General features: G+C 45.9%; 1 protein-coding gene across 2 annotated transcripts in view; it reads right to left on the bottom strand.

Annotated features, from left to right (window-relative positions):
• The window catches only part of IRAG1 (inositol 1,4,5-triphosphate receptor associated 1), a 103,318-nt gene extending 101,549 nt beyond the window's left edge, over positions 1–1,769 (bottom strand). For both annotated transcript variants that reach the window (XM_044271028.1, XM_044271029.1), the window contains exon 1: positions 1,574–1,769. The gene's annotated coding sequence lies outside the window, so the exon portion shown is untranslated. The remainder of the gene's footprint in view (positions 1–1,573) is intronic.
• Positions 1,770–12,775: the final 11,006 nt, after the last annotated feature.

Below are 12,775 nucleotides of genomic sequence, written 5' to 3'. Positions count from 1 at the left end.
GAGGATACCTCCTGCCATATTCTCTGCCCTTCCTCGCACTCAGATATAAAATGTGCCATTGTCTCCTCCTGTTGACATCCTAAGGGACACTTACGCTCTGAGACACTCAGATGTTTTAGATCCCCCTTAACATAAAGCTTTCCCTGCAAGGACAGCCAGGCTATGTCAAAAAAATTTGCAGGGAGCCTGACTCCATTAAGAAACCTCAGACTTTCTTTTAAGGTTACTGTTGTACAGTCTTTTAATGCGGGCTGTATATAAAAGAAAGTCCTACATATGGTCAGGTACAGCTCTTTCCTGGTCTTACTCTCAATACACCCTTTATCAATCCACCAGTTTCTCAAGCATCGGAGACCATAGTTCAGGTACTGGGGGAGGTAGTCACTCGTCCATCGACCCCTCTTGAGACTGCCGCCTCGCACCCAAGACTCTGCAAAAGGCAATATCCAGTCCCTGACACTGTTCACCCACAGGGAGCCATTCTCTGAGTCCAGGTCACCAAAATTGACTTTTAGGAACAAGGAGTCAAAGAACACCCTTGGATTTAACATATCCAGCCCACCCTCTCTCCTCTGCAGGTAGGTGATCCCTCTTTTTACTGGGTTTAACCTGTTCCCCCAAAGAAGCTGGAAGAACAGGCTAAAGAGCCTAGCCGAGAAAGATTCTGGCAAAGGAAAAACAACAGAGATATACAAGAAGACAGGGACCAGGTAAGTCTTCAGCATTTTAACCCTTTCTCTATAGGTCAGCCTCCAGTTCTTCCATCGCTGAACCTTTGCATTTCCGGCTTCCAACTTCTCCTCCCAATTTATCCTGGCGTTATCGTCCCTCCCAAATTTAACCCCTAAGATCTTAATACAGGTGGAGGCTTTCGCGAATTGTGGCAGGTCAAAGTCTGGATCAGAATCCAGTGTCCAGAAAGCTTGACTCTTCTCAAGGTTGACCAGAGACCCTGAGGCCTCCGAGTAGCTTCTGATGGCTGCCGACAACATCTGCACCTCACGAGGCTCAGATATCACCACTGTCACATCATCCGCATAGGCAACAACACTCAGAGGCAAGCAGTGGGGGACCGGTACCCCCCGAAAATCACACTCCTGCAGCGACCTCAGGAACGGGTCTAAGGCAAACACATACAGCAGTGGACTCAACGGGCAACCCTGTCTCACCCCTGCCTCAACCCTGAACGTGCCACCCTGCCAACCATTGACCAGAGGAAAGCTCTCTGCCTCTCTCTACAAGGTTTTCAGCCAATCAATAAATTGTCCCGGAATACCGTACTTTGACAAAGTGGCCCATAGATACTCGTGGTCTACTCTGTCGAAGGCTTTAGCCTGGTCAAGACCAACAACATATCTCCCACACCTCAGAGCTTTACATCTCTCAAACATCTCCCTTATCGAGATGACTGCTCCAGAGATGTTCCGCCCTTTCACTGTGCCGAACTGACAGCCTGCCAACAGTGCCCGGGACAAACAGACTAATCCAGAAAAAAGGATCTTTGCCAGAATTTTCCTGTCGACATTCAAGAGGACAATCGGCCTCCAGTTCTTGATGTCACTAGGCTCCTTACCTTTAGAAAGCAGAATCAGCGATGACACCCTCATGGACGGAGGCATCAGGTGATTTTCTAGACAATTTTTATACGTCCACGAGGATTGGAGCCAAGTGGTCTCTGAATTTCTTATAGAATTCTGTGGTAATACCGTCCGGACCTGGTGCCTTCTTCAGATGTAATTTATCAATGGCCACTTTAACCTCCTCCACCGTTAATTCTGCTGTTAAAGGAGAAAAGTCCAAATCATTAGTATCAGGGCCTGGAGTTGCCTCCAAGAATTGTGTCATCTTCTCTTTATTCAAAACCTTCTTCTGAAATAAGTCAGTATAGTAAGATCTCACCACCCCCAGGATACCCTCCCGAGATTCCTGCAAAACACCCTGGGAGTCAGTGAGACCTGTGACCACCTTGTTTACTACACGCTCCCGGCAGTTCTCAAAGGGATCAGGTGACCCTAAGGAACCATAATCTCGTTCCAGAACCAGGGAGGTGTACCTGCTGTACTGATACTGCCTTATCTCAGATTTCAGTCGGTTTATCTTTTGCTGGTCCCCCCCATCTGCCGAATACAGTGACTCCAATTCTTTCCGCAGCTTGAGATACTGGCTGTACTTACTCTTCCCCTTCTTAAATGACAGTCTCCTCAAGAGGGATCTGATCTCCTCCTTGACGTCCTCCCACCAGTCAGCAATACTATCATAAAAGTCCACCCTCTCTAGTTGTTGCTGAAAAAGAAAGTGGACACAATCCTGGGCATGAGGATCCTCCAGGAGACTGGAGTTAAGTCTCCATAGCCCTCTACCAACATCTGGACGCTTCATGGATCCCAAACAGAATGACAAGGCCAAGTGATCAGAGAAAGGGACAATTTCCTCACACATCCCACTAACCACTTCTGTAGGGTGTACAAAAGCCATATCGATGCGACTACTTCTGTCCGCACAGGAGTATGTAAATTTTGGCTTCCTACCACCCTGTGTGAACACATCGCTGAGGCCTGCCTGCTGGATCATGCTATTTAGGACCTTGGAGTCCCTGGTCACTGCTCGGCCAGAGGATCTGTCACCCGATGTCCTAGTGACATTGAAATCTCCAGCCAACACCACTGGGACAGAGGTAAAAAGATACGGCTTAACCTCATTAAAAAACTGGACCCTTTCCGCCACTGACTGTGGACCATAGATATTAATGAGCCGGAGTCGTCTACCATGGATTGTGACCTCCAGGACCAGACACCGACCCATAATAACTTCTGTCAGTCTGTGTACAGTCACATCATTGGTGGTGAACAATATAGCAACCCCGGCATAAGGCTCCACAGCCAGTGACCAGAAAGAAGGACCCGACCTCCATTCCCCCTCAGCCTCACGTAGAAGTCCTGATGTGGTCAGACGCGTCTCCTGTAAGAAGATGACATCTGCATCAATAGATCCCAGGTGGTCATACACTATGTGCCTTGTCTTTCTTACTTTAATACTGTTCACATTGCTGGAAAGCACTTTTAAAGAGAACCCGGCCATCATTACACAACACAAAAGGAGGAGCAGCGAGGTAATACCCATCATTATAGGTCGGAGTCACCCTGCTTACCACCTGTCTCCATGTCTGATTCTACCTGGGACTCTACAGCATAGGGTTTCCTTTTGGTCGGGGGATCCTCAGTGTCCCCTTCACATTCATCATCTATTTTCTTCAGTTCTTTCTCATAATCTCCCTCAGACTCTGACAGGACTTCATACCTGTTGGATATGGCCATAACCTCTGACCCCTTATGGACTTTCTTCCTGACACTCTCGGCCATGCTGTACTCACCCTCAGGCTTACGGGAGGACTTGTCTTTTTTCCTCCTCTTGTTGCTCTTACTTTCCTCAAATACTGCTGGTGATGAAGAAGAGGCTACCTCTGACTGCTGCTGGCCCTCAGGGACAACCTCCATACTCCCCTGTGCAGTATCTGGGACCTCATGTTCAGGAGCTGCAGTACCTGATCCCTGCTGGACTTCTTGTGTGGTCAGAATGGACCCTGACATTAAGGCCTCCTCCTCTACAGCATCTGCCTCTAACAATTCCTCATCAGGAAGCTCCTTACAGACATTGTGCCATGCGTCCGGACAATCTCTGTGAGGGTGACCCATCGCACCACATAGATTACATCTGATGTTCTGACAGTTTGCACTTATGTGGCCGACCTCACTGCACAGATTGCACTTGACCACAGTGCACACACTCGCGACATGACCGGCTCTGCCACATTTAACCCTTCCTGGACTGACCTGGGTAGAAGCAGACGCCTTTCTCTCTCCCAATGAAGAAGGAGTTTGGTAGATGCCACGTGACATTATTATGCTGGCGCAGCTTCACCAAGACCTTCCACCCTCCAGTCCAGATACCATCATCATCTCGGTTCTTGGTGAGATCAGAGACCATGTCACAGTGCCTCCTGAGCCCCACCACAATGTCCTGGGGAGGGACGGCTTCATTCCAGAACAGGATATTAACCGTGACGGTATCTGGCTTGGATATTGGAATAAAAATAAATTTACTCCAATCGTCAGTGTCTCTGAACCTGGGGAAATTAGCCCAAAATCTATCCAGATTAGACATGACCTTAAAGCTGACGTCATAGCCCTGTCTATCTGGTAGATTAATAACTGCCAAGATGTCCGCTGGCACAAACCCCATCTGGCGACACAGGAGTTCTCGGACCACAAGCCTCCGATCTGGGAGGTCTTCTTTGGCGCCTCGATGTTTAAACCTCACTACATTCCTCCTTTTAAAGGTTTGACCTGTATAGTGAGCGCCGGAGGACAAGGATGGAGCACCACGGCTCCAGGCATTACTGGGGGGGACCTGGCGGGGTTCAGGGCCCTGACTTATTGGGGGGGTGTCTGCACTAGGGGGGTTACTCACACCTTCTGTGCTTGAGGGTAAAGGTGGAAAATCGCCCTCATTACTCTGTGGAGATTCCTCCAGCCCGTCCACCTCTATGCCATCCTCAGATATCTCCCATACAGACTGTACATTCCCCCCAGACACTGACCCCTCAGGTACATGTCCACCATCACCCCCAGTCTCTGCCCCAGCAGTAGAGATCTGCTCTGCCACCCCATCACCTGGATGTACGGGTAGATGTCCATTGTCCTGCTGCACTGTGCCTCCTGGGACTTGTAGTGCTGGTGTCTGAGGTCCATGTGTCTCCTCAGGGATAGCTGCAGATCCTTGTGGCCGCTGTTGCAAACTGTCCTGTTTATAAATCTCTCCTTTTTTAAAGAAAAACTTTGCGGCTTGCAGCACAGGTCTTGTCGCCCGCTGGGCCTTGGCTGGCAAAACGCTCCTGGTTCCTATAGGACTCGGCAAGTGGTCCCATCCTGTCCAGGACAATGTCCATCTGCTTCACCAGGTCACCAAGTTCCAAGCTGAGTGAGTGTAGCTTACGGTCGTACACGGCTGCACAGTTTGGGTTCACAGTCTTTAGCCTGTACATACAGTCAATCTCCATTTGCAGCATCTGTTTGTGTCCCATCAGCTCCTCCATGTTCCTCACCAGGGCAGGGATCTCCTCTGCTAGCTGCAGCTCAGGTGCACGGGTCTCTCTCGTTTGGGATCCAGTCTTGGGCAGCTTCTCAGGCTGTTTGAAATCAGCAGACCTGGAGCCTCCATCAGATTTCTCTGCAGATCTCTCTTGTGCCACAGCCACAGATCCTTCAGCATTTTTGCTGCTGCCACCTCCAGACTGAGACCTGGTGCGGCCTAAGCGTGCCATGGTCACCACCTCACACTGCTGCAGGTTCTGCTGTAATGTCAGCCTCTCCAGAGATGTCCTCCGCTGCCTGTGTGCTGGAGGGGTGAGCTGCACACCTGACGCATGTGCTGCGCCCTGTCTCACCTCCTGTGCAGCCTGCAGGTTGGGATTGCCACTTCTCACAGAAGATACCTTTTGGGGGTCACTATGCTGCACTGGACGCTGCAGGCCTGGGCTGGAGGTCTGCTTCACATCACATCTCTTAGGCTACTTTCACACTAGCGTTCGTCGGTCCGCTCGTGAGCTCCGTTTGAAGGGGCTCACGAGCGGACCCGAACGCCTCCGTCCAGCCCTGATGCAGTCTGAATGGAGCGGATCCGCTCAGACTGCATCAGTCTAGCGGCGTTCAGCCTCCGCTCCGCTCGCCTCCGCACGGACAGGCGGACAGCTGAACGCTGCTTGCAGCGTTCGGGTGTCCGCCTGGCCGTGCGGAGGCGTGCGGATCCGTCCAGACTTACAATGTAAGTCAATGGGGACGGATCCGTTTGAAGATGACACCATATGGCTCAATCTTCAAGCGGATCCGTCCCCCATTGACTTTACATTGAAAGTCTGAACGGATCCGCTCAGGCTGCTTTCACACTTAGAATTTTTTCTAAGTTATTAATGCAGACGGATCCGTACTGAACGGAGCCTCCGTCTGCATTAATATGATCGGATCCGCTCAGGCTGCTTTCACACTTGGCTTTTTTTTTGCCATTTTAATGCAGACGGATCCGTTCTGAACGCTAGTGTGAAAGTAGCCTTAGCTGTACTCACTGCGGCTGAATCCTTCTTTCTTTCTGGAACCACAACTGTTGCTCCATCTTTCTTACTTGCACTTAATGCACTGGTGTTTCTTCCATTCTGGCCATTCCTTGTCACAGGATTCACTTTTGGACTTGTATCCATACTGGAAAGAGCCTGGGAGTTTCCTCCCAGTGGAGGCCTGGAAGCCTGGGCCTTGCTTGGGGAAGTTCCCCGCCCAGGGAGGCCCTTCCCTGGGCTAGCTCCAGACATGAGGAGAACCACCTACACACGTCCTCACAGCTAGGAGCAGTATTATAGTAGTTACATTCTTGTACATAGGAGCAGTATTATAGTAGTTATATTCCTGTACATAGGAGGCAGTATTATAGTAGTTATATTCCTGTACATAGGAGCAGTATTATAGTAGTTATATTCCTGTACATAGGAGGCAGTATTATAGTAGTTATATTCTTGTACATAGGAGGCAGTATTATAGTAGTTATATTCTTGTACATAGGAGCAGTATTATAGTAGTTATATTCCTGTACATAGGAGGCAGTATTATAGTAGATATATTCTTGTACATAGGAGGCAGTATTATAGCAGTTATATTCCTGTACATAGGAGGCAGTATTATAGCAGTTATATTCCTGTACATAGGAGGCAGTATTATAGTAGTTATATTCCTGTACATAGGAGCAGTATTATAGTAGTTATATTCCTGTACATAGGAGGCAGTATTATAGTAGTTATATTCTTGTACATAGGAGGCAGTATTATAGTAGTTATATTCTTGTACATAGGAGCAGTATTATAGTAGTTATATTCCTGTACATAGGAGGCAGTATTATAGTAGATATATTCTTGTACATAGGAGGCAGTATTATAGCAGTTATATTCCTGTACATAGGAGGCAGTATTATAGCAGTTATATTCCTGTACATAGGAGGCAGTATTATAGTAGTTATATTCCTGTACATAGGAGCAGTATTATAGTAGTTATATTCCTGTACATAGGAGCAGTATTATAGTAGTTATATTCTTGTACATAGGAGCAGTATTATAGTAGTTATATTCTTGTACACAGGAGCAGTATTATTGTAGTTATATTCTTGTACATAGGAGCAGTATTATAGTAGTTATATTCTTGTACATAGGAGCAGTATTATAGTAGTTATATTCCTGTACATAGGAGGCAGTATTATAGTAGTTATATTCCTGTACATAGGAGCAGTATTATAGTAGTTATATCCTTGTACATAGGAGCAGTATTATAGTAGTTCTATTCTTTTACATAGGAGCAGTATTATAGCAGTTATATTCTTGTACATAGGAGCAGTATTATAGTAGTTCTATTCTTTTACATAGGAGCAGTATTATAGCAGTTATATTCTTGTATATAGGAGGCAGTATTATAGTAGTTATATTCTTGTACATAGGAGGCAGTATTATAGTAGTTATATTCTTGTACATAGGAGCAGTATTATAGCAGTTATATTCTTGTACATAGGAGGCAGTATTATAGTAGTTATATTCCTGTACATAGGAGGCAGTATTATAGTAGTTATATTCTTGTACATAGGAGCAGTATTATAGTAGTTATATTCCTGTACATAGGAGGCAGTGTTATAGTAGTTATATTCTTGTACATAGGAGCAGTATTATAGCAGTTATATTCCTGTACATAGGAGGCAGTATTATAGCAGTTATATTCCTGTACATAGGAGGCAGTATTATAGTAGTTATATTCTTGTACATAGGAGCAGTATTATAGTAGTTATATTCCTGTACACAGGGCCGGCCTTTGGGGTGTGCGGGCTGTGCGGCCGCACAGGGCGCCATAGCAACAGGGGCGCCGGGCGGCCGACAGCCCGCAATGTAATATGGGCAGGCGAGGCGGCACTTATGTTTTCTCCCCCCCCCCCCTCCTCCTATATTCAGCAGGGGGCGCCCGGCGCCCGTTGCGGTTTAAAAAAAAAAAAGTTACTTATATAAGTTGGGGGCGGCTGGCGGCGCCCCTCATTCTGCGCCGCCTGAGTGGCTGAGGCTGAGCGCTTGCCGCTCTAAAGAATCCTGCGCCTGTTAATGTAGCGTGGCCGAGCTCTGTTAGGTCCGCGGTACAGGAGCTTTTGTTTCCTGTACCCGGCCGGACTGACAGGAAGTGCTCACTTAGTGTGCACTTCCTTTCAGTCCGGCCGGGTACAGGAAACAAATGCTCCTGTACCGCGGACCTAACAGAGCTCGGCCACGCTACACTAGAGGTGGAGGTGGGAGTAGAAGAGAGTGACAAGGGGGGAGGGGGGAGGAAAGAAAGAGAGTGACAAGGGGGGAGGAAAGAAAGAGAGTGACAAGGGGGGAGGGGGGAGGAAAGAAAGAGAGTGACATGGGGGGGGGAAAGAAAGAGAGTGACATGGGGGGGAAATAATGAGAGTGATGGGGGGGGGAAATAATGAGAGTGATGGGGGGGGGGGAATAATGAGTGATGGGGGGGGGGGAATAATGAGTGATGGGGGGGGGAATAATGAGTGATGGGGGGGGGGGAATAATGAGTGATGGGGGGGGGGGAATAATGAGTGATGGGGGGGAATAATGAGTGATGGGGGGGGGGAATAATGAGTGATGGGGGGGGGGAATAATGAGTGATGGGGGGGGGAATAATGAGTGATGGGGGGGGGGAATAATGAGTGATGGGGGGGGGGAATAATGAGTGATGGGGGGGGGGACTAATGAGTGATGGGGGGGGGAATAATGAGTGATGGGGGGGGGGGAATAATGAGTGATGGGGGGGGGGAATAATGAGTGATGGGGGGGGGGAATAATGAGTGATGGGGGGGGGAATAATGAGTGATGGGGGGGGGGAATAATGAGTGATGGGGGGGGGGAATAATGAGTGATGGGGGGGGAATAATGAGTGATGGGGGGGGGAAATAAGAGTGATGGGGGGGGAATAATGAGTGATGGGGGGGGGAACTAATGAGTGATGGGGGGGAATAATGAGTGATGGGGGGGGAAATAATGAGTGATGGGGGGGGGAAATAATGAGAGTGATGGGGGGGGAATAATGAGAGTGATGGGGGGGGGAAATAATGAGAGTGATGGGGGGGGGAATAATGAGCGTGACAAGGGAGGGCGGGTGGAATAATGAGAGTGACAAGGGAGAGGGGGGATAATGAGAGTGACAAGGGAAGGGGGGGGGGGAAAGAGTGACAAGAGAGGGAGGGGGGGGGGGGAAGAGAGTGACAATGGAGTCCCCAGAGCCAGACTGCAGCCAGAGTCCAGATCATCTAATTGTCCTGGCGGTAAGTAGACAATGCAATATGTTATTATTTAATTGTTTAGTTATTAATACTACATTGGAAACGAATTTTCTCAGCTGGACACCGGCCGACACTGCGCATGCGCTGGGAGCCTCACCAGCGGTTAGGGTAGGGAAAAAGCACTGGCCCGTACGTAATTTTTCCCTTCCCTAACCGCTGGTGAGGCTCCCGATGCATGCGCAGTGTCGGCCGGTGTTCAGCTGAGAACATCCATCCGATCACTGCGCCTGCGCATTGGCCCATAGTTTTTCCCTACCCTAACCGCCGGCGAGGCTCCTGGCGCATGCGCACTCTGCTGTGAAATTTCCCTAACCTGTCGTTGTGCGCCTGCGCGGCACACCTCCTCACGTCATGTCCGGTGCGACCGGAAGTGACGAGGGTAGGGAAATCTCACGAACTAGGGAAGTATAACATTACACCGGCCTTTGGGGTGTGAGGGCTGGTAACTACTTGGTTGGATAGTCAGCCAGCCTATGCCATGATGCCAGCAACAAGCAGTGTTTTTTTTTTTTTGGGGGGGGGGGGGGGCGCCACAAGGTTATCTCGCACAGGGCGCCTGAACACCTAAGGCCGGCCCTGCCTGTACATAGGAGCAGTATTATAGTAGTTATATTCTTGTACATAGGAGCAGTATTATAGCAGTTATATTCCTGTACATAGGAGGCAGTATTATAGTAGTTATATTCTTGTACATAGGAGGCAGTATTATAGTAGTTATATTCTTGTACATAGGAGGTAGTATTATAGCAGATATATTCTTGTACATAGGAGCAGTATTATAGTAGTTATATTCTTGTACATAGGAGGCAGTATTATAGTAGTTATATTCTTGTACATAGGAGGCAGTATTATAGTAGTTATATTCTTGTACATAGGAGCAGTATTATAGTAGTTATATTATTGTACATAGGAGCAGTATTATAGTAGTTATATTCTTGTACATAGGGGCAGTATTATAGTAGTTATATTCTTGTACATAGGAGCAGTATTATAGTAGTTATATTCTTGTACATAGGAGCGGTATTATAGTAGTTATATTCCTGTACATAGGAGCAGTATTATAGTAGTTATATTCTTGTACATAGGAGCAGTATTATAGTAGTTATATTCAGGGGCGTAGCTATAGGGGGTGCAGAGGTAGCAGTCGCTACCGGGCCCAGGAGCCTGAGGGGCCCAAAGACCCTTGTGCCACATAGTGTATGCTGGTCAATTTACACCTCTGGCTGGAGGGAAGGGGTTAGGTCAAGAATTTGGTATGAGGGGTGCCCTTTCAATGTTTGCCTCAGACAGCAGGAAGGCTACGTGCTCCTCTGCCCCTTTCCAACAAGCACTGAGGGAAGGCGGGCCCAAGCTGAACTCTTGCACTAGGGCCCATGATCTTTTAGCTACGCCCCTGGTTATATTCTTGTACATAGGAGCAGTATTATAGTAGTTATATTCTTGTACATAGGAGCAGTATTATAGTAGTTATATTCTTGTACATAGGAGCAGTATTATAGTAGATATATTCTTGTACATAGGAGCAGTATTATAGTAGTTATATTCCTGTACATAGGAGGCAGTATTATAGTAGTTATATTCTTGTACATAGGAGGCAGTATTATAGTAGTTATATTCTTGTACATAGGAGCAGTATTATAGTAGTTATATTCTTGTACATAGGAGGCAGTATTATAGTAGTTATATTCTTGTACATAGGAGCGGTATTATAGTAGTTATATTCCTGTACATAGGAGCAGTATTATAGTAGTTATATTCTTGTACATAGGAGCAGTATTATAGTAGTTATATTCTTGTCCATAGGAGCAGTATTATAGTAGTTATATTCTTGTACATAGGAGCAGTATTATAGCAGTTATATTCTTGTCCATAGGAGCAGTATTATAGTAGTTATATTCTTGTACATAGGAGGCAGTATTATAGTAGTTATATTCTTGTACATAGGCAGGCAGTATTATAGTAGTATATTCATGTACATAGGAGCAGTATTATAGTAGTTATATTCTTGTACATAGGAGCAGTATTATAGTAGTTATATTCTTGTACATAGGGGCAGTATTAGTAGTTATATTCTTGTACATAGGAGCAGATTATAGTAGTTATATTCTTGTACATAGGAGGCAGTATTATAGTAGTTATATTCTTGTACATAGGAGGCAGTATTATAGTAGTTATATTCTTGTACATAGGAGCAGTATTATAGTAGTTATATTCCTGTACATAGGAGGCAGTATTATAGTAGTTATATTCTTGTACATAGGAGCAGTATATAGTAGTTATATCTCTGTACATAGGAGCAGTATTATAGTAGTATATTCTTGTAAATAGGAGAGGTATTATAGTAGTTATATTCTTGTACACTAGGAGCAGTATTATAGTAGTATATTCTTGTACATAGGAGGCATGTATTTTATAGTGGTATATTCCTGTCCAAGGAGCAGTATTATAGTAGTTAATATTCTTGTACATAGGAGCAGTATTATAGTAGTTATATTCCTGTAACATAGGAGCATATTATAGTATTATATTCCTGTACATAGGAGCGTATTATAGTAGTTATATCTTGTACATAGGAGCAGTATTATAGTAGTTATATTCTTGTACATAGGAGGCAGTATTATAGTAGTTATATTCCTGTACATGGAGCAGTATTATAGTAGTTATATTCTTGTACATAGGAGGCAGTATTATAGTGGTATCTTCCTGTCCATAGGAGCAGTATTATAGTAGTTATATTCTTGTCCTAGGAGCAGTATTATAGTAGTTATATTCTTGTACATAGGAGCAGTATTATAGTAGTTTCTATTCTTGTCCATAGGAGGCAGTATTATAGTAGTTATATTCGTGTACATAGGAGCAGTATTATAGTAGTTATATTCCTGTACATAGGAGCAGTATTATAGCAGTTATATTCTTGTACATAGGAGCAGTATTATAGTAGTTATATTCTGTACATAGGAGGCAGTATTATAGTAGTTATATCTTGTACATAGGAGCAGTATTATAGTAGTTATATTCTTGTACATAGGAGGCAGTATTATAGTAGTTATATTCTTGTACATAGGAGGCAGTATTATAGTAGTTATATTCTTGTACATAGGAGCAGTATTATAGTAGTTATATTCTTGTACATAGGAGGCAGTATTATAGTAGTTATATTCTTGTACATAGGAGCAGTATTATAGTAGTTATATTCTTGTACATAGGAGCAGTATTATAGTAGTTCTATTCTTGTCCATAGGAGAGGATAGACGTGTGGTGCTGAGCTCCCTGCAGGGAGGAGGCATGGCTTCTGACCCAGGTGGAGGGGAGGGGAGCTGGGCTGATGATCCTGGGAAAGCCCAGAGCTTGGAGTGTGGCCTGCAGCATG

The sequence above is a fragment of the Bufo gargarizans genome, chromosome 10 (assembly GCF_014858855.1).
Source record: "Bufo gargarizans isolate SCDJY-AF-19 chromosome 10, ASM1485885v1, whole genome shotgun sequence".
Lineage (NCBI taxonomy): Eukaryota > Metazoa > Chordata > Amphibia > Anura > Bufonidae > Bufo > Bufo gargarizans.
This window is presented reverse-complemented; position numbering and strand designations above follow the sequence as displayed.